A 22,803-nucleotide genomic window follows, 5' to 3' on the forward strand; every position below is an offset into this window, starting at 1 on the left:
TGCCTCTATGCGCTGGATGCTAGTAGCATCCCCCCAGTTGAGACAATCAAAAATGTTTCCAAACATTTGCCAAATCGCCCCCTATTGAGAACCATTGTTTGGCACCAAAACTCTCTACAGTCTGACAATGGCCTCTGTCACAGCTCTGACCAGCAGTTACTATTCCCAGCTTCCTTGGTGTTATAAAGGAGGTTGTGAGTAGGTATTAACGAGTTAATATAGACGTAATGCTTAGGGAAGCCTTGGGTTCATAACAAGCACTAATGTAAGCATTAGCTTTTATTATTGCTGTCTTTGCTGTTGTCGTCCTGACAGGAAAGGCAGCATGGTGGGGTGGAAGGGAAGCTCTGTAGTGGACAACGAAAGGTTTGGGAAGTGATTCTCTCATCTCTTGGATAATCAAAACCAGGGCTCCAGTGTGAAAGATCCAGCCATCGGTGACCAATTCCAGCAGCCACAGCCAGCAGTAGAAGCTTTGTAAACAAAGTTAAAACATCAGCTTTGTCCAGGCAGAAAATTAAAACATCAGGAAAAATTAATTGCTTTCAGTGAGTTTTTATTAAAAAGTCCTTTTGAGAATATGATCTCTGTCCCATTCTTGCAATTTGTCCTTTCTGTTGGAGCCTTAGTTGTCTCCTGCCTTGAGGCAATCTGCTACTGACTTATTGAAGGACACATCTCATGTCGAACAGGCAACGGCTTGAGGAAGAGGAAGAATAGGCCTGCATAGAAGCAAGAAAAGGAGACCAGGCTGATGTGTGAAGGGATAAAACAGTCAAGGGAGTTATCATATTTTGTTGCCCAATTGCTGGCAGAAGATGAATCAACAAGTAGGCAGTCATCTTTAACTGGTGATCGAGTGGTGGAGGCTGGTGGATAAGTCAGGGAGGCTGGAGCGCTTACACACCTGTGTGAGGTGAGCATTGGGACACATTCCAGAAACAACCACGAAGGGCTTTCTGGAGACGCTGAGACACTGAGGCACCCTTGAGACAAAATTATGAACTGCTAGGCAAAATCCACCATGAGCCTTCACCACTAAAACTAAGATTGACAGATGATCAGGGTTCGATGGCATCAGCTGCTTTAAAACAAGAAATATAAAAAATTCAGGGAACATGAGAACACAGTGCATGTAGAAAGATTTTGTCATTTTCATTAAAAGCATCACATCAACTTAGTAATGCTTACAGACTTACAGGAAAAGCCATGGTGGAGTTTCACAGGTGAGGATTGTGAAGAAATCTACTCACAGCAGTTAAATGACCACTTTTCCATATGCCCATTTAAACTCCTTGTGTGTCCCTTTCTTTATCTGAAATCACAACCGTGTTGTACGTGGTTTTGCCTACTTCATATTAAGCATTTAATTTATTCCTCATAACACCTTGAGAGGTGGGTATTATTAACCTTAATTAACAGGTGAAGTGGCAGTTTAGAGAAGTTAAGTCATTTGCCTAAAATCACATAAGCAGTCCTAGATACACCAGGATCTCTATTTCAATTCCTGTACTCTTTCTAGTATCCTGATCCTGAAAAGCAGACACCAGCTCTCTGAGGCCTCTTTTAGCTCCAAAATTCCATGACTTTTATGGGCTCTGTATTTTTAAAAACGTGTCTGGTTCTTAAATGTTTTCTTCTTGGAAAGGTTTTATCAGAGGCAAAGAAGCCACCAAGGGGGCCTATTTCCCTTTCCCCACCACCTCTTGTATCTTTCTGTCCCCACCAGTTTAGAAGACCTGGAGATGAGTTCCAAATACCTATTCTAGATAAATGTTTTAATCCAGAAGCTTTCTCAGGAAAGAACCACAGACGGCAAGCTGACTTTGGGAAAAGAGAATTCAGACTAACGCTGAAAGGACCAGAGCTGACTAGGAACAGTCCAGATCTAGTGGCCTTTTATGAGTGAGAATAGAGCTCTATGGGTTTACAGGTTAAGTGAGATGATACACCTGGGAAGAGGTCACCCAAATATCTTCCATATCCAGTCAGTCCATCACATGGACAGCAGATGAGCTCTGAAAAAAAAAAAAAACAGACCATGTCACTTCCTGGCTGAAATATCTCCATGGGACTTCAGCAACTTTTAGGATAATCCAAAATTCCAAGCACAGCCTCTAGGCTCCTCCAGAACTTTATCCCTCTTACCGTTCCCAGCCCTACCTCTAAACCCATGCTTATATTCACCTCTTACTGGAATTCCTGCTTTTTTCAAAAAAGTTGTTGGCTGCTTGTTTTTGCCCCTTTCATAATGTGAAATTCCCCCAGCCAGCAAGATCCAGACTAAAGTCACCACCTCTCTAAGGACCTCCATCCTTTAATCCTACCTCTAGGAAGATGAGCTACTTTGAGTTATTATTCCATTTCTCTGTCTCCACCATAAGTCTACATCTTCTAAATCCGTAACTTGTTTGTTTTCTTGTCATGGTGCCAAACTCATAGTAGGTGTTCAATGAGTGTTCATGTGAATGCAACAGTGTTAGAGTTAGTCAAAATGATGTAATAAGAAGGAATTAGGACATGCATTTGATTGCACTTTGTCTTCTTTGCTTCATCCCCTCCAACTCCTTGGCTCTATTTTGGTATTGGTTTATTTGCATTAAAATGAATTAATATTGGTTGATTTGTGGTAGAATTTATTATTTTCTTTATGTTTCATATGAGTCAGGGACTGGCATGTCTATCCTTTATATAAACACTACAAATCTCTCTGCACATATGAAAGCACCCATCTCATGCACTTACAAGTAGGTGTTCATCAACAAAGTCCTGCCTTCTGCAATCTAACAAACTCTCTTGTACTTTCTCCTCCTAACCTATGATGAGCATTCAGGTATGGTTTCCTAACTTAGGCAACTCACCTGCTCTGTGTCCAGTCACTTGAGGTTCAATTGCTAAATGGTTTCCAAAGATATCATGAGTCAACGAGGCTAAGACATAGATGGGAGAATGCTAAAGAAAATTCCTCCTCCATCCTGGTCATGCCCCAGGACTTTTTTGTTCCCTTTCAGGTTATACTTTTCAATTCTGTAGCAGCTCTCTGGAATTAATCCCCTGACTTTTTTACTGCCTATGCCCAATATAGGATTAGGCAGCGAACATTCGCAGCCAGACCAGCTGAGGAAGAACACAGATGATGAGATTTATAGATAAAATAGGAGGCAGGCCAGTGGAGGGAGGTGAGGTGGGCCCAATGTGCACAGACAGACACAACTTAGCAGGGACCCTCACATTACATACCTACATGCAGAGGTGGGCCCATTACTAGGCAAACATGAACATCAATTGTTTGTAGAGAGCACAATTTGCTGCTTCTGCTTAAAGAAGAGTATATATGGAGTCTATAGGCCTACTTGTTAGAGTCAAGGCTCAGCTTTCTCACTATGAAATCTTGAGTGAATCATTTAATTTTCCAGGTCTTAGTTTCCTCATCTATAATATGGGTACACACCTCATGGGATTGCTATGAAGACTAAATGTGATAATACAAGAAAAGTGCTTAGCACAAAGTTTAGCAAGGAGTAGTGGTCCAAAAATTTTAGCCATCATCACCATCGTTATCATCAACATTACTATGATTGGCTTAAGACTCAAATTAGGTCAAGTAACTTGCAAAGAGAACATTTTCAACTAGGAAAATACCCCCAATCTTTTAGTTACTGGGAGTATAAGATTTCTCTTGAAATATGTTGAGAATTAAAAATATATTCAGACTATTTCACATTTTGAGGGCACTATTCACAAAACTGTGGCTACTGTGAAGAACAACTAGTGTCCCAAATCTGCTTGTTATTGTTGTGTAAGAAGGCAGCTGATATTTACAGACTTCTCCCTTTTGAGTCATCTCAACTGGTCTGGCTATGAATGAATATTGCCTAATGCTGTCTTTGGGGGTAGCCAATCGATGTAATATGGACTAGAGGCTCTAGGACCTCTCCTCAGGCAAAGACAAAAACATCTTATTTCTTTTGCACCCCCCGTGATGCAGAACACAGAATGGATACCTAAGACAAATGAAGAATCCTGAGAACTCTGCTGCTTGCTCAGGCTGCTCAGAGAAAAAGCATGTAGCTTTGCTGTTATGATAACCTAAGTTTGAGTCCTTCTCCACCAAGTATTAGTAGACATACAACCTCAGATGTTTAGCTTCTCTGCAACTGGGTGACATGACTTACCTTGTAAAACTGTGGCACTGAATGATTTGACATTCTTAGCACAGGGCCCGACATATATGAGATGCTTAGCAAACTGTAGGATTTTTTTTGTTTACCCCTTTCTCCCTTCTGGGTAAGAAAATAAGGCAGAATGAGAGATGGAGAAAATTACCCCTCTGGGATGCAATTCAAAAAATGACCATTTAGATAGGGAGAGGAGCCAAAATAGTCTAGAGGGTTATTTTAGAACAGGATATGGGCTCTCAATTCAAGAAAAATGATCTGTGTAAAGCCACGTAGCCTATCTTGAGAAACATTTTTTGGGGGAAACTTTCTTTTTCTGGCAAACATTTAAAAACTGTTGCTTTTACATTAAAAGCCAAGATAAAACTATTTTCAAAGTACAGTGTTGGCTCACTGAGTGATGGTGGGGTCTATGCTTAGTATATGGGCTCCATAAATATTAATGAAGGGCCCAGATAACAGATAATAATGGTAGTGGTGCTGGACTAGTTCTCATGCCTTATGTTTTCACCCAGAGGGGTTGGCTATGATTTCATGTTTAAAGGACTGGACTTCACTAGAAAACATATCAGGCAGTGTGATGTATGTCTTCCTACTTCTAACAATGAGATCTATGCAAACTCACAGTCATTCACATATACACACAAACTGAAATCAGTAAAAGCTGAATTTACACAAGTGTTTATTTTGTGTTGAAGATACAGTTTTGCCACAGGGACTACATGTTTTGCCTTAATTTGATTATTTTGCTGGTATGTCTAGACACATTGGTGTCTCAGAAAAGCAGCTATTATCCCCAGTTTTTCCCCAAAGTTTCTCATATTTTCCAGCCACAGTAACTCCTGCTTCACCTCTCCCCACACTCATATATGACACTCTCAGTTTGCCTGTCCTATTTATTCACAAGACTGTGTATATGTTCTATTAGCAATGGACTAAGAACTTTTAAATCTATATATGCATGTGTCTTCCTGGCACACACTTTCACATGTACATAAGACTGGATATATTCACTGTCTGCTGCTGGGCAAGGGGTGGGGTCTCATGTCCAGGCTGAATGGGGATGAACCACCTCACATCTTTGACTTGTATTCACATTACATGGTCCATAGGAATCATGTAGCTGTTTTGTAATATAAACTCCAAAGCAAATCCAGTATGTAGACTTGCCTGTAAACTACCCAAAAGTCACTGTGCCCACACAAAATAGGTCAGAACCACAGCATTATAACTGAAAATCACAGATAAACTTAAAGAAATGGCCAGGCATGGTGGCTTACACCTGTAATCCCAGCACTTTGGGAGGCTGAGGTGGGCAGATCACCTGAGGCCAGGAGTTCTAGACCAGCCTGGCCAACATGGCAAAACCCTGTCTCTACTAAAACTACAAAAATTAGATGGGAGTGGTGGTGCACGCCTGTAATCCCAGCTACTTGGGAGACTGAGGCAGGAGAATCACTTGTACCTAGGAGGTGGAGGTTGTAGTGAGCCGAGATTGCACCACTGCATTCCAGCCTGGGTGACAGAGAAAGACTCCAACTCATAAAAAGAAAAATAATAATCAACAATTCTACTTTTTAACAGCAAATAATAATGAAAATCCAGGAACCATAAAGGCAATTAACTTACAAAATAATCATCTGAATATTGCATGACTTTTCCTTCAAGAAGAATCTTACATAGTAATTATTTTTCTGTACCATGGAAAGGCAGGAAATAAATATATAAACATCATTACCTTATATATTTAAAAACCCCATCCCATGGATGCATTCATGATGAATATCATTGATATCTCTTTCTAAAAGACAACAAAAGAACACCACACATCAAAATTTCAGATACGCATTATCTTCAAATCAACAAGTCTACTTTTAGAAATTTATCCTAAAGATGTCATAAAAATGTACACATGTGTATTCCCAAGTATGTAAGTTGCAGAGTACTTTTTAATAATGAAGAAAACCACCACCCTATAATAAATACTAAGAAACCATTTGACAGAATAATGTAGAACACAGTTATGGGCATGGGTATTTGGATGTTTCCAAATAAAAAAGGAGGATTTTTGAAAGAATATATTATGTTTATGTCTATGCATGTTTATGTGCATACATGCATAGCAAAAATATGTAGAAAGATTAAATGGGCTATCACTGGGTGGTAAGATTAAAAGTTATTTTCACTTACCTCTTTATACCTTTTTGCACTGTAAAAACTTATTTAAATTTGGGGGGAAACACACAACAATAGTGGGCACACACATATTAATGCCAAGTAGGAATATATTAAAAGTCAACCCTCCCCAATACACATGTACAGGTCACTGGGGATTGATGATCTCTCTAATGTCAGTAAGAGGAGCTGAGTCGTCAGGAGAGTAGGGGTGAAAGTGAAAAGTGGTGTGTTCCTTAAGGCATATGAAATCCAGGAGAGTGTGCCCATGTACCACATGCCCACTATATCTAAAATTGCATTTACTCTTCAACCAAGTGAAATATTCAATGCAGCTCATTTAGCATTTCATTGCAAAAAAATGAAGCAGGCACAGAAACTAAATATAATGCTTTATTCTTTCTCTCTTACTTTGATCCCTCCTTTCCTTCCTTCTTTCTTTCTTTCTTTCCTTGTCTCTCTCTTTCTTCCTTTCTTCAGATTTCAAATTCCTTATAAGCTGTCATATGGCCAAACCACCCCTGGAGAAAGTGGCAAGCTGACATTTTTAAATTTAAAAGTTGCCTTATTTCCTCTGCATTCTGGTCCTGGAAATGGAGTAAGTTTGCTTTGCACACCCTTGGCTGCAGGGGTGATCAGCATTCTGTCTGTTCTTCCCAAAATTTCTGCAAGCATCTCCCATCTGAGATGCTGCATTATTTCCAATGTGCCTTAGACTCAGACACTCCACCAGGCATATGACGGACCAGTTAAGCTTCATAACAAGCAGAGCTAGGACATGTAGATTTTATTTAAAAGGACACATGACTATCTATTCAAGATGAAATGTTGTCATCCTGGTCAGGCCTGGATCCAATCTGTGTTGGAGAACATGAAAGAACTTCTGGCTACAACAACGAATCATCATACGCTAATATAACCTAGTCAGGTACACTGCTATTTCTTGCCATTTTCTTTTTTATCCTGTGAAGGTTGTCATCATTTCACACACATTTTGCAATGCTAAGGGTAGTTCCATTACTGCCTATCTTGTAGGGATGGGGAAGCAAAAGCACTTTATAACTGTGTTTCAACAATTTTGAATTTACTTCCCCAAATCTCTTTCTAACTCTATCCTCTATGTGTCTTTTTTCTTTACATATAAATATGATGTCTTTCTCTGTGACACACAAACATACAAAGTCTGGACAAATAGCCAGGGAGTTGGGAGTTCTATTCCATTTGAATTTTGAAAATGGAATTGGTAAACTCAAAATATGACTCTTTCGAAGCAATTTGGAGACAAGGCATCACTAGACTAATGGGATGTAGGTAAAGCAACAACTAACCTGAAATGTTAGAAACCCCCAAGTCTCTGGAATTGCCACCACTCACGGATCCCAGAAAGTCCAGCCCACACACCTTCAACCGTGAGACAAGATGGCCGATACAAGGAGAGACCATTGCTTGTGGTGCCGTTAGGTTGTTTATGGTGTTGTTTACATGTTTTAAACAGCATAGCTATTAATGAGATTATGTTATGAGATGCTCATTTCCTTCTATATTATTGCTGTGACACTCAGTAACAAACGAGAAACACTCAAATACACAGTAACTACATATGCAGTTGGATTCTACAGACATTCTCCCTTCTTTCAGAAGGAAATTTCTATTACTTTCACTTCTCAGGTATGTCACAATGAGTTTGAGAAATAAAAAGGAGAAAATACCTCTCAAAAGAACAAATAGCGCATACCACGAATTAACAGAGCAATAGTAATTGGCAACAACATCCACAGATATTAACCTGCAGTGCTGAGCCACGCAGAAACGAGTGAGATTAGTTCCATTTCAGTTACAATAACAACAGGAACCAGGCCCACATGTTTGTATCTTAGTGGAAGCAAAGGACAGATTGCAAAGCAAGTCTAGATTCAATGATCAGACAGGATGGAGCCCTGCTTCCGAAAATCAAAATGAAATAATTGCCAGTGGCAGCTTACACTGGGTTCTAAGAGTTAGGAGGCAAATATTTTTGCAAAAAGAACCATGGGGAAGCAAAATGAAAATAAATTGCTACAGGTTCTAGGCATTCTCTGTGCTTGGGCCCTGGCTGTCTTATACACAATTTTCAGAAAAATGGATGGTTCCGAAGCAAAACAAAACAAAATGGAACACATCAAGGGGCAATTTTTGCATGGCCCCGAGTAAAACAATTCAGATCTCCCAAGCTGGTGTCTATGGTTTAATAAAGGATTTAAAATATGCCTTGCAATATTTCTAATTCCTTCTACAATTGAGTCAAGAGACAAAGAACCAAAGTTGTAAAAGAATGTTCTAAATGAATACTATACTGGAAAATAGAAATCAAAAGTGGGAACTTTAAAAATTGAATGTTTGTTTAGCTTTTATACCACCCTAAAACAAGCAACCCTGGTCTGTTCACTTGGATTTGATTTGAGAATTTGAGATCTGCCTCTCCTACCTCTGCTAAATTAATCCCACTCCTCCTTCCACTCCCACTCATGAGTCTTTATGACTTCCTCCCTCTTTTACACCCAAATGCAGAAGTGAAGTGTGAAAAGCTGTTTAAGTACTCTTACTGAGAAAGGAAACTATCTGGCCATTTTTTATATTCCATGATATTAAAGTAATTCATCTGCGTTTGCACTAATGACAGTAAATCTCTCTTGCTGACAAGCTGTGGTCAATTATCCTTTCTACAGCCTTTTAAATACAAAGCAGTAGGAAGTGCGTCAGTGTTGGAAACTTGTGGCTTGCTTATTCAAACGAAACAGCCAACCAGCTTAAGTAGCTCCCTCAAAAATGCATCACCTTGCTGCTAGACCCCAAACAGCTCTCCCAAGGGCGTGCAAACACTGGGAACTTCCGCTGGAATTTACATGTATGAAGGAAATGGTTTAAATAAAGTGGTATGCTATTTATCCCTATAATGAGTAGTTTAACAGTGACAATTAGAAAGGAAATTCTACAAGCCAGGACTCCAGTTACTTATTACTGCCACTGAAAGTCAATTAAAGTATCTAACTAATTACAGGGATTGGGATCATCTGTCATCTGGCAAATCATATTAGAGGGAAGAGGGCCTTGGTTTGTTTTTGAAAGTATGTGATCTAGTCTCCAGCATGCTGGTTAATTTTCAGACAAGGGAGTGAATGAGGGGTCTTGCCCCACACATCTGCAGATCTGTTCACCTAGGAAGCTCCAGAAATGTTAACTGTACTTCCATCCAACCTCAGCTGCTATACAAAGAGCAAGAGTTGGCCAGGAGATGGATGGAGAGAGATCCACTCTGCCAGACCAATCATTCACCCAGAACATTGTTCTTCAACTCAAGAGTGTATAGTGATTCCTTGTAGCCTCCTACAGCAAGTTCTCACTCCTTTGCCCACTCCCAAGCCTGCTCTCCTACCATTCCCCAGTGCTTCCATCAATCATCTCCGTCAGCTGTTTCACAAATATTATCATCATGACTTAAATCCCATCTGTTCGTTTACTCAGCCTGTTAGTTAAGATGCATTCTACCCCTCTCTTCTGCGTATCCAAACTCTTTTCACCCTTAAAGGCTCAGTTCTGGTCCTGATTCCTCCTTAATGCAGAATCCAATACCAGATCTTTCCTTCTGTACACTGCCTATGGGGTTTTGGCTTCTTCATTCAATGGTTCTCAGATTGTGAACGGGTTACATCTTAAGTCTTTGCTTCCTGCCCAGCATCTGGGATACATTTACACCCCCAAAGTGGTAACCCCCTGATTCTTGGTCTCTGTTATTACTGCATTTAGTCTCATGTTTAGTAAAGTGCCTTAATCGGACCTAGCTAGCATTCTTTTGTTAAATTTAATTTGGCCTGAAGCACCTCCTTATGTATTTGAAGTCCAACCTGAAGGTTTCTTCATACATAGTGAACCTAACTGGATGTGTAAACAGACTGTAATTTACTTTTGCACCAATCACTGAGTTTTGGCCATTCAAAGGCAGTCAGCAATTCAAACTGTGCTCACATAAGACAAATGCCAAGATGTAACCAAAATCTGGCTGCTTCTGTACCTCACTTTCCTTTTTCTGTACAGAAATCCTCTCCAACCACATAGCAGTGTGGATTCTATCTGAACCTATTCTGGTTCAGGGGGCTGCCTAATTTGCAAAGCATTCTTTGCTCAATCGAATTCTGTTAAATTTAATTTGTCTTAAGTTTTGCTTTTAACACCTTCATTTGTTCACTCCTTCACTCCTTCAGCACATGTTTAGAATGGCTTCTTACACCAAGACACTTCAACAATGACTTCTAAGTCTGCGTCCTGGGCATCCTCTCCTACCACATGGCCTCAGTGGGAAGATGCATTTGCTCATACCACCAAGAACAAATCAAGGAGTCTCTTAATGCTCACTGATCCTTCTTTGCCAACACTTACAGGGAAATAGCTATAAAAGCACTTACAAATATTAAAAAATTGAGCTCTCACCCCTCAGCTTCACACAGGTCTCCCCAGAGCAGTCCCAGAGCAAACCAGGAGACAAAGAGGGGAAAATATTTTCAAATGATCTTCTGAATGATTTCAGAGCTTACATAAGGTTCAAGTTTAGTTCAAGGGATGGGCAAAAGTTGGGTCAGCCAGCTATGCTAGGGTCAGCCAGACACTGGGGTCAGCCGGCCATGTTTGGGTTGAAGCAAGAACATTTTTGTACTTCACATCCCAAGACAGATATTGGAATTTTAGCTTTCCTTCTTGCAATTTCTTTATGTTTTAATAGCCCATTTCACTGTGGCATGACACTTCCCAGAGGATCTATTTTCTCACTCTTCCCATTCCTGGCATGTGCTTTGGCATCTTATGTTCTGCACCTGTGGTGTTTAGACTTTGTATCTCCACTAGCATTTGTCTCCAATACATTGTTTGTGGAAAAATGAACATACTGCATGCGTCCAAGGAAACTGAGTAGGAAGAAACAAGAAACCTGACCAATGTGAAAATGCACAAAATTTTTTCATTAAAGCTTCTTACCATTTTCTGCAGGAAATATTGCCCATAACAAAGCATTGAAAATGGAATATTCTCAGGCATCAAACATAAAGGCGGGTTTGATAGGTTCAACAACAGATCATATCACAAAGTGATTAAAACTATTCAATGCTTAAAACTATTCAATGCTCCACCTCTCTGACAGTACTCACCACATTGCATCGAAACTATTGCATTTTCCTTGCAACTACCACACTAAAAGAATTAAGAGTATAGAGCTGTATGTCTTCCTGGTGCCTAGCATGGTGCCTGGCACCCAGTAGGCCCTAGTAAATATTTGTATTTGGTTATATAAGTACCATGTTCTAGGTACAGAGGTTTCAAAATGCCCAGATACATAGTAGCCATCTTCAAGAAATTCAAACCCTAGTGCTGTGATTCCCAAGCCTGAGTGATCTTCAGAACTGCTCACAAAGCTATAAAAGTACAGATTTCCAAGACTCATCTCCAGAGATGCTAATTCAATAGGTCTACATAAGGGCTCAGAATTCTATATTTTTAATAAGTTTACCAGGCATCTCTAATTATCAGGTAAATTGGGAATCATTGGTCTAGAGGGTAATAATAAAGCCTTGTTTTTACACCTCTTTTCCTACACTAAAGTATTTTCATATCCATTATCTCACTTGATTGTTACTCTCTGAGGGGGGTAACATAACCTGCAGGTTACAAATGTGGAAGTGAAGCCACGAGAGTTTACAAAGTTGGTGAATTCAGAGCCTGAATTTGCACCCGGGATTTCCATCCAAAAGCTCAATAGTGTTTCTATCTCACCATCCTTCCTGAGAGTGATGACCCAGGTTAGCTCTTTTGAATAAATAGTAACAAACCACAGGTCATGTTACGTGAACAGCCAGTATGTTTGAGTCCCTCTCTTAGGTTCTTTGGGAGAGATGAAGTAAAATGAAAATACTGCCTTCTCCCCCAACCCGTCCCCGAGAATGACACCGGAGAGATAACAATTATGGCGACAGATCCTCTCAGTGATAGCAAACAATGAAGGTTATTTCCTTATAGGTACATTGACATGGAAAATACTAACAAAGTCAATTCGAATGGGTGCAATAAGCCTGGTTCATGTGTCACATGGTCCTTTGGTAGAGACTACACAGTGAAGCCAACAGCAAACCAAATGCAATTCTTCAACTGAACGTGGTTCATTAATTCAGTGCTCTCGCTTCTCTCCGAGTTGTTACCTCCTAGCCCACTTTGCTTTACTCTACCATCTGCAGTGTGGCTGAGATAACTCATTGAAGGATTTATCCCACTATTATAATCCAATATGACATTAACAGGGCATTTTATAGCAGACATGAAAATTCCAGCTGCCTTTCTGGATTAGTAACACAGCAAGTTTCATTTTGCAATTACAAACTACAAGAGAGCAATGCCAGCAAAAGGCACCTCCATTTTCTATGCCGCTACATGACCTGCAGTTTTCCCTGCCACCTCCCTGACAGGAAGAGGCCAGAGGTCCAATAGTGTGGACACAGAGCTATGTCATCATTCAAGGACATGTCCCTTCAGGCTGGGAGACACACAGTGAGGCTCCATGAAGCATTCAGAGGACTTGTGCTGACAATAAGAAAATAGGAGACAAGCCACTAAAAAAAGAACCAGAAAGAAATGAAAGTTTTTAGTCTTTGATCTCTTGTAAATTCTGCTTGGAAGTGTTTCTGGGCAGAAGAACATCTCATCAAGGTTTTTTTGTTTTCACTCTTCTATGTGGTGGTACCAGGTATTACCAGAGGAAGTTAGGGAGGGAAGATGGAAAAGACAAATGTTCCTAGCCATTTTTCAGAGCACTGACATTCAGGGAAAATGACTGACAGCTTTTGTTTCCTTATACTCACAACTGGACATTAACAACTCTGAAAGGTTAGTATCCAGACAGAAGTGGCATTCTATGATAACTCTCCCTTTATGGTCTCCTGGGTTGGGATTTTATGGCCTAATCATACTAAACTCAGATTTCACTGGGCCCACTGAATTATACACACACACATACAAGTTCAGACCACCTTTTAAGTAATCACTCTGGGAAGCTACATGCTTGATGGGAACCTCCTTCTTTTAAAATGAGCATTATGGTCAATGGCATATTCATTCAGCCATGGAATATGTATTTACTGACATCTATTATTACAAGGTCCAGGGCAAGTTGCCACTGCTAAGATGAGATGAGGCAGCAAAGGCAGCCAAGGATCATCCTGAGTAGGTGCAATTTGGAACACCCCACAGAGAGGAGTCCAGCTGCAGCCCACACTGTGCTTACTTCCCACTGGATGCAGATGAAAGCAGGGGAATGGGGGATGGAGGCTATAGTAGCTCCTGAAATCTGTATGGGGCAAGTCTGAGATTTGAAGACTGAATCACATTACTTCTAATATAACAGTTTCTCTTTTTCTGTGATCAGTGTTATTCATGGACATTTCTTTAGTAACAAATGTTATATCCAAAGGCATGGAATAAATGACTTTTATGTTGGTGTGGTATTGTCTCTGAGCTCTAGCATTTTTAGTGGAGTGAAGTACATTTTGAAATAAACAAAAACAAGGTATCTTACCAGGATAGGAACCACGAAAGCAGATCTAAGTGACCCTGCATATCTAAAAGAATGGTTTTTGTGGGCCAGACGGCTCTCAAGGGGAGCCAATGAGGTTGCCAACTTTACTGCCTCTGGGCCAGCTACCTTAGTACCTCCATTAGGAGCTCTCATTGTCCTTGTAAAGATCTGCAGTTACAGTCATTCATCCTTCAAAAGAAGAGGACATAGAGACCTTAAGTAAAATGTCTTGCAAGCTAGGTGATCCACATTTTATGGTTTTTGTAAAACTTGTGGCCATTGTAGTCTTGATTTAATCTTGGTTTTAGGTCTTCACCACAAACTGAGCATTGTTTTTACATAACCATCTGCTCTGTAAGCAGAGCGTTTTCAGTCTGCTGTGTTAAAGGCCTGAGCATTGTTTTAAAGAACTTTCTGCTGGAAAGCCTCAGCTGAGACATCCCTTGGCCTGGTTTCTGCTGCTAAGCCTCACAGCCTGCGTAAGCACACAGATTAATTATTTAAACAGGGCCCTGGACATATTGAACCCTTCTATGTAGCAACTTCAATGTATTATGTGTTCTTTAACATCAGTTTTAACTTACTCAGCTCTTTAAGAAGGGTCAAGATATGCCTGTTGATTACATTATTGGTACTTTGAGTGTTTTCCGTGGGATGTTTATGGGGATGTCATTATTGCATGCCTTTAAAGATGTCTGTTTAGCAAAATTTCCCATGTCTTTTTGAGATGAAAAAGCAATTAATGCAATCTCTCTAATATTCTTAATATGTCTAATATTATTAATAGCAACAAATAAAGTTTAGCTTGTACAACTGAACAACAAACTGGTCAAAGTATCCCCCAAAAGAAATAAAAATCTGATAATTTTTTAAGAAACAAATTTAATTAAAACATTATTCTGTAATTCTGCTACAAAATGAGTTTGATTTTTAAAACATGTCTGAAAATGACAGTATCCTCTTAAATACTGTTCTCTAGAGATAATCATTTTTAGGATCATGATCTTAGTGAAATATGTGGTTGATTTCTATTTTTATTGACACTGTATTGTAGTGTAGTATAGTGTATGTGTGTATGTGTTGTGATTCCTCCACAAAGAACCAATGTATTAGTGACAATTTTGAATGTAAGAAAATGTTTTATTTCTTTACTGGTGAAAATTTAAAAAGACATCTCTGTAGCAGGGTATTGGTCAAATAATCTACTAGTTAAACAAGGGTAGAATTTTTTTTTTCAAAATATTGTTACAAATTTTTATTTGGAGGGAGGGATTAATTTTGGGGATTTTTAGAAATAGTCTGAAATGATGTGAAATGAGGTCTGGTACATAAAGTAGACCATCAAACCTGATAATAACATTTTGGGGGATTTGTAACTATAATGAAGAGACCCATTTTCCTTCTGGCCCAGCGATGATTCTACCAAAGAGAAATTTTGAAAATGTGCGGAGAAAGGGTAGTGCCAGCAGAATACACAACACACGTGTCCTCATGCATGACTGCCTCAGAGGCGGCTATCGTTTGAACTTAAAGAGTATGAGATATTTACTTACAAATCATCAGTTCAAAACAGAATGGGACAGGTCATGTTTAAAATATCTGTCAGTCAAAGCTGAGAAGCATTTTTTTTTTTAAATAAAAATGCTTTTTTTGCAACTGATATCAAAGTAAAATTATTCTAAGAGCACATCTTGGGCAAAGAATCTTAAGTGCTTTTCATTTTTTGGATTAAAAAGAATTCCACACACCCAAAATTCCTCTGTATGCCTGAGAGATTAATTTCTCACAACTTTAGGCAATGTCAGTGAAGTCATTATGAGGTTAATCAAAAATTTTAATGCAAGAGACATATGACATAGGAAAATGTATGTACATGCTACAGTTAAGTAAGAAGTGCTTTTTTAAGACATAAGTAACTGAGTTGTCCATTAAAAACTAAAAATAGAAACTCCTGGAATCTTGATAAAGTCTGGTTTTAAAAGAAGTTGACTCTTAGTTGTCTTCATGATTAGTACATTTATCTGTTCAGTTAAATCTAAAGAAATTCTGTCTGAATATATCCATTTTTAATTTTACAACTTATTGTGGGTTTAATGGACCCTAAATAAGCCACATATATTTAAATGTATAATTTAATAAGTTTTGCCTTATGTAAACATCCAGGAAGCCATCACTGCAATCAGAATAATGAACACATCCATCACCTTCCAAAGTTTCTTCATGACTCTTCATAATCCTTTCCTCCCCATGAATCCCTCCTTTCCCAGACAACCACTGCTTGGCTTTCTATCACTATGAATTCTGTTAATATAGAATTTTATGTAAATAGAATCATGCAATATACTATACTCTCTTTTGCCTGGCTTCTTTCACTAGGTATAATTATTTTGAGAATCACACATGTTGTGTGTTATCAGTCCTTTATTCTTTATTACAGATAATTCTACTTATTCCGAGTATTCCAGATATTCCTATTTATTCCTTCTTATTTCATCATATGGATGTGCCAGAGTTTGTTTATCCATTTACCTGTTGATGGCCATTTGGGATGTTCCAGTTTTTGATTATTATGAATAAAGCTGCTGGGAACATTTATGTACAAATCTTTGTATAAACATGAACTTTCTTTTCTCTTGGGTCATAGGTGAGTGTATTTTTAACTTCTTAAGAAATTGCCAAATTGTTTTCCAAAGCAGTTGTGCCATTTTCCATTCCCACTAGGGGTGTGAGAGAGTTCTAATGACCATATTTATATAACTGACCTATGTCACAATCTTCTCATTTAAACAGATATTAAGCATTTTTATTTTTTTATCTTGTTGACTGACAGAGAAATGACTTGATTGTCCCTAAATTGAATCACTTATACCTTACTAACACAAAGATAAGTCTTTTCCAGTGACCCAGTGCCATCTCTCCAGACAGCCCACCTTGCCTGTTTTCCCTGTTCTCCCTCCCTCTCTCTCCTTTCAGTCATTACTTTTGCTTGAAGAATTCTCATGAAAAATAACCCTGAAATAAAGGGATAAATGGAGAGAGAGAAAAAGTAAAGTCGGTAGAGACTGGATAGGGTTGCAAAGTCAAGGAGCGTAGTTGGGTAAGTTGCTGTTTAGTTGATGTATTCATTAGGATTGGGTTCACCTTTATGTGAGAGATAACCAAAAACAGCAGTTGCTAAAATAGAAATGTATTTTTCTCTCTCATCAGAAAAGTTCAGGGCACTAAATGGCAACTATGGAATCCTTTGAGTTCTACGCCCTGTCATTCCCTGGGTGTGACTCTTACCATCATGATCTGTGGTAGCTTGTCCCCAAAGTTGGCCCTGACAATTCCTCTCTGTACTATATGCATAAGCTCCCCCAACTTCTTATTATGGGTGACTGTTTTGACCACTAGAATATAGTGAAAATGATATTATAAGGCTTCCAAGGTCAGGCCTTAAAAGAATTAACAGCATTACTTCTTGCCCTTTGGAACTCTCTCACCATGTGAGGAGCCTCCACCATGTGGAGAAAAACTGAGGCACTCTGGTTGACAGCCCCAACTGCAAGTCAGCCCCAAGTGTCAGCTATGTGATTGGCCCACCTTAGATGTTCCTGTCTAGACCCAGAAGAATACAGCCCCAAATGACATCACACAGAGAAGAAGAACTACCCAACTGAGTTCAGTCAACCCACAAAATCATAAGAAATAATAAAATCATTGCTTTGAATGACATGGCAATAAATAACCAAAACACATTCTAAGAACTGTGATTAGCCACGTGGTTACATGTGTGTAATCCCAGCATTTCAGGCAGCAGGATGGGTCGACGACAGCGGGTACACAGCCTCTTTTTAAAAGAAATATTCCAGAAATTGCCAAATTGTACTTCTTATGTTTCATTGGTCAGAACTCAATCATGTAGCCCTACCTAGCTTGTAGAGAAGCTTTTGTGTTTTTGTAGAGAAATTTTGTGTGTGTGTATATATATATATATATATATATATATATATATATATTTAAGTTCTGGGGTATATGTGCAGAATGTGCAGTTTTGTTACATAGGTATAGAACATTTAACTAGACATTGATGAACTCAGCTAAAAATTGGGGTTGTGTTAATTTGAGGGAAAAGGACAGGACAGCATTGGTATTTCGTGGGCAGTTGAAAGTGTCTGTCTTAGTTGTTTTTTTTGTTTGTTTTGTTTTGTTTTTTTTGTATGTAGTAAGATTAATTAGGGTTAGCACTGCTCAGAGGGGAATACATATTTCCTCAGAAACTCAGGTGGAAAACAATGCGAAGGAAAAAGTAACATTTTGAGCAAGAGAGAAATGGAAGAAATATCCATCAGAGGATTCCAAGTCAGCTTTGCTAGTGCCACCTATTGAGATTAAGGAAGCAAGTGCTAGGTTCAAATATAGAGAAACTAAGGTCTGGGAAATTCTGCTTTGGGAAATTCAATACGAAGTCAATGGTGAATAATAAAAGGCATTCCTGAGCAGCACCAAGGACCTAGTGTGAATTCGTGGGGCAATCAGTGAAGCTGTTTGGGGAATTATTTTAGTAATGATCAGAAAACAAAAGCAGACAGTGGGAGATACTTGGATTTGGGGATTGACAAGGTAAGAATGGAAGAAATTCATTTTAACAGACAATGCTGGCATAAAAAAATAGTGTGTGTATATATACAATTATATATTAAATTGCATATATAATATACAATTTAATATATAATGGTATATTATAGTATATATAATTATATATATAGTGTTTATAATATACAATTATATATATACTGTCTATATATATAATTTCACACATACCCAAATATATTTGTTGAAATAATTTACCTATTCAAAAAAATTAAAGAAATCAATAAGTTTAGTTTATCAACAAAAATAGCTAAAGATAATATCTATAATACCTATATAAAAAAATGAACATCAGACGATATCCCAGCTTACCCCATCCTTGTTGTATGAACCCAGAAATGTCAACCTCAGTGAACTGCAGTTTCCACATCTATAAAATAGAGTTACATTTTCGATCTGAAAAGTTTCTTGTGGAGACTAAATAAACCAATATATGTGTAGTACCTGCAACCTAGTAGGCACTTAATAAGTGTAATCCTCTTCCTCCACTCCTTCCCCACAAAAACGCACTCTAAAAAGAAACTATGAAGTACTATTTACTGTGTATTAGAAAATGGTGTATCACTTAGTATAAGATTTACATTTTAAAAAATATGAGCAAAGAATTCATAGACTCTTGCAAGTTTGGTGCTAGAACAGTTCTGAGCTTATCTCATCCAATCCACTCCTTTCAAAACGGAGAAGATGAAACCTAGAAAGCTTACTTGGTTCACCCAAGATCATTCACCAAGATGGTGCAGAGATGAGCTAGAAACCTTGACCATCCCCCACCTCAACTGCCAATCATTACTTAATAGAAAAATGGACTACCAACACTTGTTCAGAGTGAAAATTATGTCATAGATGGAAACAGAAAAATTTAAAAAGAGACATACAATGATTTCCTCACAAAATTTTTACCAGTTACATCTAGTAGCCTAAAAGTATTAGCGCACAATCTTCTAGCCAACAAACTTAAATTCTTTACTGGAGGCTATTAAAACACTTGAGAGTAAATGTTAGAAGTAGATCCATAATCTTATTGAGTTTTTTAAATGAACAAAAGAAGAAAGTATTTATATACCTGGCTATGTGAAAATTAAAATTTCAGCCTGGTAAAAGACATCATAAATAAGAATTTTTTAAAATGAAGCAAGTTGGGAAAAAAATGACACTCTATATGACAGGCAGTGTACTGGTACATAGCAAACTATTATGAATCACCGGAAAAATATGAACACCCCAGGAGAAAATGGGCAAAGGATATGTACAAGCATGTCCCAGATAAAGAAATATATATAACCATTAAACACAAGAAAAGAGTCTCACTAAAATTTAAAGAATCACACCTTAAAACAATGAGAGATATATTTACCTCTCAGATTACCAAAGATTAAAAAGAGTAATAATAATAATGATAAAGGAATAATAATATCTCATACCTTGGTTAGCATATAGGAAAGGGAGTTTTTAAAAATAAATGCCTAGTATTGACATAACTTTCCTGAAGGGCAATTTGGCAATTTCTATGAAAAATTGTATAAAATTGTTGACTCAGAAATGCCATTGCCATGAATTTATCTTAGAAAAGTACTTGCTCAGATGCCTAAAGACATTTTTTAAAGATGTATATTGCAGACTGAGTTGTAATATAAAAAAACTAGGAAGTCAACAAAATGTCCACTCATTGATGAGTAGAAATAGAAGAAGGATGTGTTCATATGGCATGTTCTACTGTTTAAAACAAACAACAAAACAAACACAAGGTTGCTCTAAATGTATTACCTGGAAAAGTGCCAGTGACACATTAAGTTGAAAAGCAAGTTGTAAAGCAATATGTATAGGATGACCCTATTTTGTAAAAGGGGAAAGAAAGTATAGGTGTTTGAATACACATGGAAAAATGTCTTACTCAGAGTCCTTAACTGAAAGCAACAGAATTGAACAGAATCTAGCTTAGACCAAAAGGGATGGTTTGGCTCATGTCACTGGGAAACCATGGATGGAGCTGGCCGTAGAGGCAGCTGGATCTGGGGGTTCAGGTGATGTCTTCAGAGTTGTCTCTGCACCAACTCTGTTTCTCTCTGTGTTTTGTCCTCATTCTTTTCATTCCAGACAGCCACCTCCCTCATGTAACTAAAAAACTTCAGCCATTCATAAGCTGACTTCAGATCTTTCTAACAAAATGATCTGCGAAAGAAAGACATAGAATTTCCTACTAGCTCTAGCAGGAACCTCAGGGAGAACCCTGCCAGTTTGGTCCCCAAACCCTTCCCTGAGGCAGTAACTGGGGCCAGGGCCAGGGCTGATTCTCATCGGCCAGCAAAGCTCCTGCTTCAATCCTGAGAAGCAGTGGGGGCACAGAGTAGGGAGTGGTGGTTCCCCAAAGGCAGAAAGGATTCTGGGAAACAACATAAGTCCACTACTATTAATACGGTAATTTAAATAGGCAAATATGGGCCAGGTGCAGTGGCTCATGCCTGTAATCCCAGCACTTTGGGAGGCCAAGGCAGGTGGATTGCCTGAGGTCAGGAGTTTGAGACGAGCCTGGCCAACATGGTGAAACCCCATCTCTACTAAAAATACAAAAATTAGCTGGTGTGGTGGCACACATCTGTAATCCCAGCTACTCTGGAGGCTGAAGAACGAAAATTGCTTGAACCTGGGAGGTGGAGTTTGCAGTGAGCCAAGATCAGGCCACTGCACTCAGCCTAGACAACAGAGCCAGACTCTGTCTCAAAAATAAATGAATAAATAAATAAATAAATAAATAAGCAAATATGGGGACTGTGGGAAATGGGATTTTTCAAAAAACCAAACTCCTACCAAATCTCTCCTTCTCATACACAGACACACACACACACACGCGCACACACACACACACATACATATACACACACATCTTTTACGTTATTTGATCAAAATGCAGCCTGTGTTATTTCTGGACAGTAAAGTGGTTAATTTCTTCTGGAAAGATACTGGAAAAGGAATTTTATTGAAGAGGCTGACTGGGCTTTTTCTGCGAGCAGAAACCCTGATTCTGTGAGATAAGTGGGGAATACAAGCCTTGGCTGAATGCTGCCATGGCTCTGTGTGGGCTCGTTCTGGATCACTCCCCAATTCCAGGGGCAGGAGGACTCCAGGGCGGGGCCAGCCTCATGGCTCTGCTGTAGCCCTAGGACCTTCTGACAGCTGCTGAACAGGCTATAAATGTCCCCAGAATATATTTTCCTCTCCAGAAAGCAGTTAGTACACTCTCTACCACATTGGAAGCTGATTGCCTTCTTTTCCTCCTACAGGCATGTCAAAGAGAAACCAGAAATGCAAGACCTAACAGTTAAACTCATTAATTTGGATTCCACAAATCTAGAATTAGAGATAAATCAGATAGGAGCTATAATAAAGTTTCTGTGTTATCTCTAAATAAAAGATTTATTTTGCAAATTATAGGGTAAATAAGATTGCAGAGAAATGAGGAAAGCTATTTTTCAAGTACCATGCACTATTTCAGAAGCATTCATCAACAGGTAATCAGCTGATAAACCGATGACTCATTGTAAAGCACTGTTATCTATTCAATCAAGTTTTTTTTTTTTTAAAACAGCTCTTCCATTGGACACTTTGTAGCCTAGTTCTTAGTTACTATAAATATTCTGAAAAGCATCTAAAAATGGTATAATTCAGAATGCTTTACTAATTCAATTTACTGGAGAGTTTTTATTGTAGGATGGCTAAAATTACTTTTCAGATGCTATAGTGTTTTAAGAGCATTGGTTTCTGAGGTTCAAATTCAGGTTCTATTATTTAATGATCTCTTGGGCAAGCTGCTCACTCTCTGAGCCTGTTTTCTCGTTTTTGTAATGGGACAACAATACTCACCTTATGGAATTGTCGTTAGGATCCGGTTGGAAGTTTGGCACATAGTAATCCATCAATAAATATTATTCTTTAATCTTCTTAATCACATATTGTGTTTTGAATGTGCCCAGCTCTCCTAAGACCCTAGACATTCAAAAAAAATTTTTTTGGTTTAGTGAGAACAGAAATGGATAAGGACAGAATGGAGCTAGCCCTAACACACATGCTGGCCAAGTGCTTGACGAAACACCACTTTGTTCAGTACAGCAGGTCATGTCAACCCTGAGGAAAAAACTCATCATTCTGAATCAATCTGTCAACTTTAGTTCATTGATTTTACAGGATCTGTGGATTATTTTCTTTAAAGGAAGCAACCTTACTTACCATGTC

General features: G+C 38.6%; 1 long non-coding RNA gene across 2 annotated transcripts; it reads right to left on the reverse strand.

Moving 5' to 3' along the window:
• Positions 1–539: 539 nt before the first annotated feature.
• On the reverse strand, positions 540–22,573 carry LOC106997544 (uncharacterized). 2 transcript variants are annotated; one of them, XR_013415926.1, is made up of 6 exons: positions 22,435–22,573; positions 5,917–5,979; positions 1,953–2,018; positions 1,200–1,315; positions 908–1,081; positions 540–722 (listed from the first exon to the last, which is right to left on the reverse strand). It is a non-coding gene; the product is annotated as an uncharacterized LOC106997544 (long non-coding RNA). The 2 variants fall into 2 exon arrangements; XR_013415925.1 differs by having other exon boundaries at positions 908–1,084.
• Between the last annotated feature and the right edge of the window lie 230 nt (positions 22,574–22,803).

Source organism: Macaca mulatta, chromosome 3, assembly GCF_049350105.2.
Source record: "Macaca mulatta isolate MMU2019108-1 chromosome 3, T2T-MMU8v2.0, whole genome shotgun sequence".
Classification (NCBI taxonomy): domain Eukaryota; kingdom Metazoa; phylum Chordata; class Mammalia; order Primates; family Cercopithecidae; genus Macaca; species Macaca mulatta.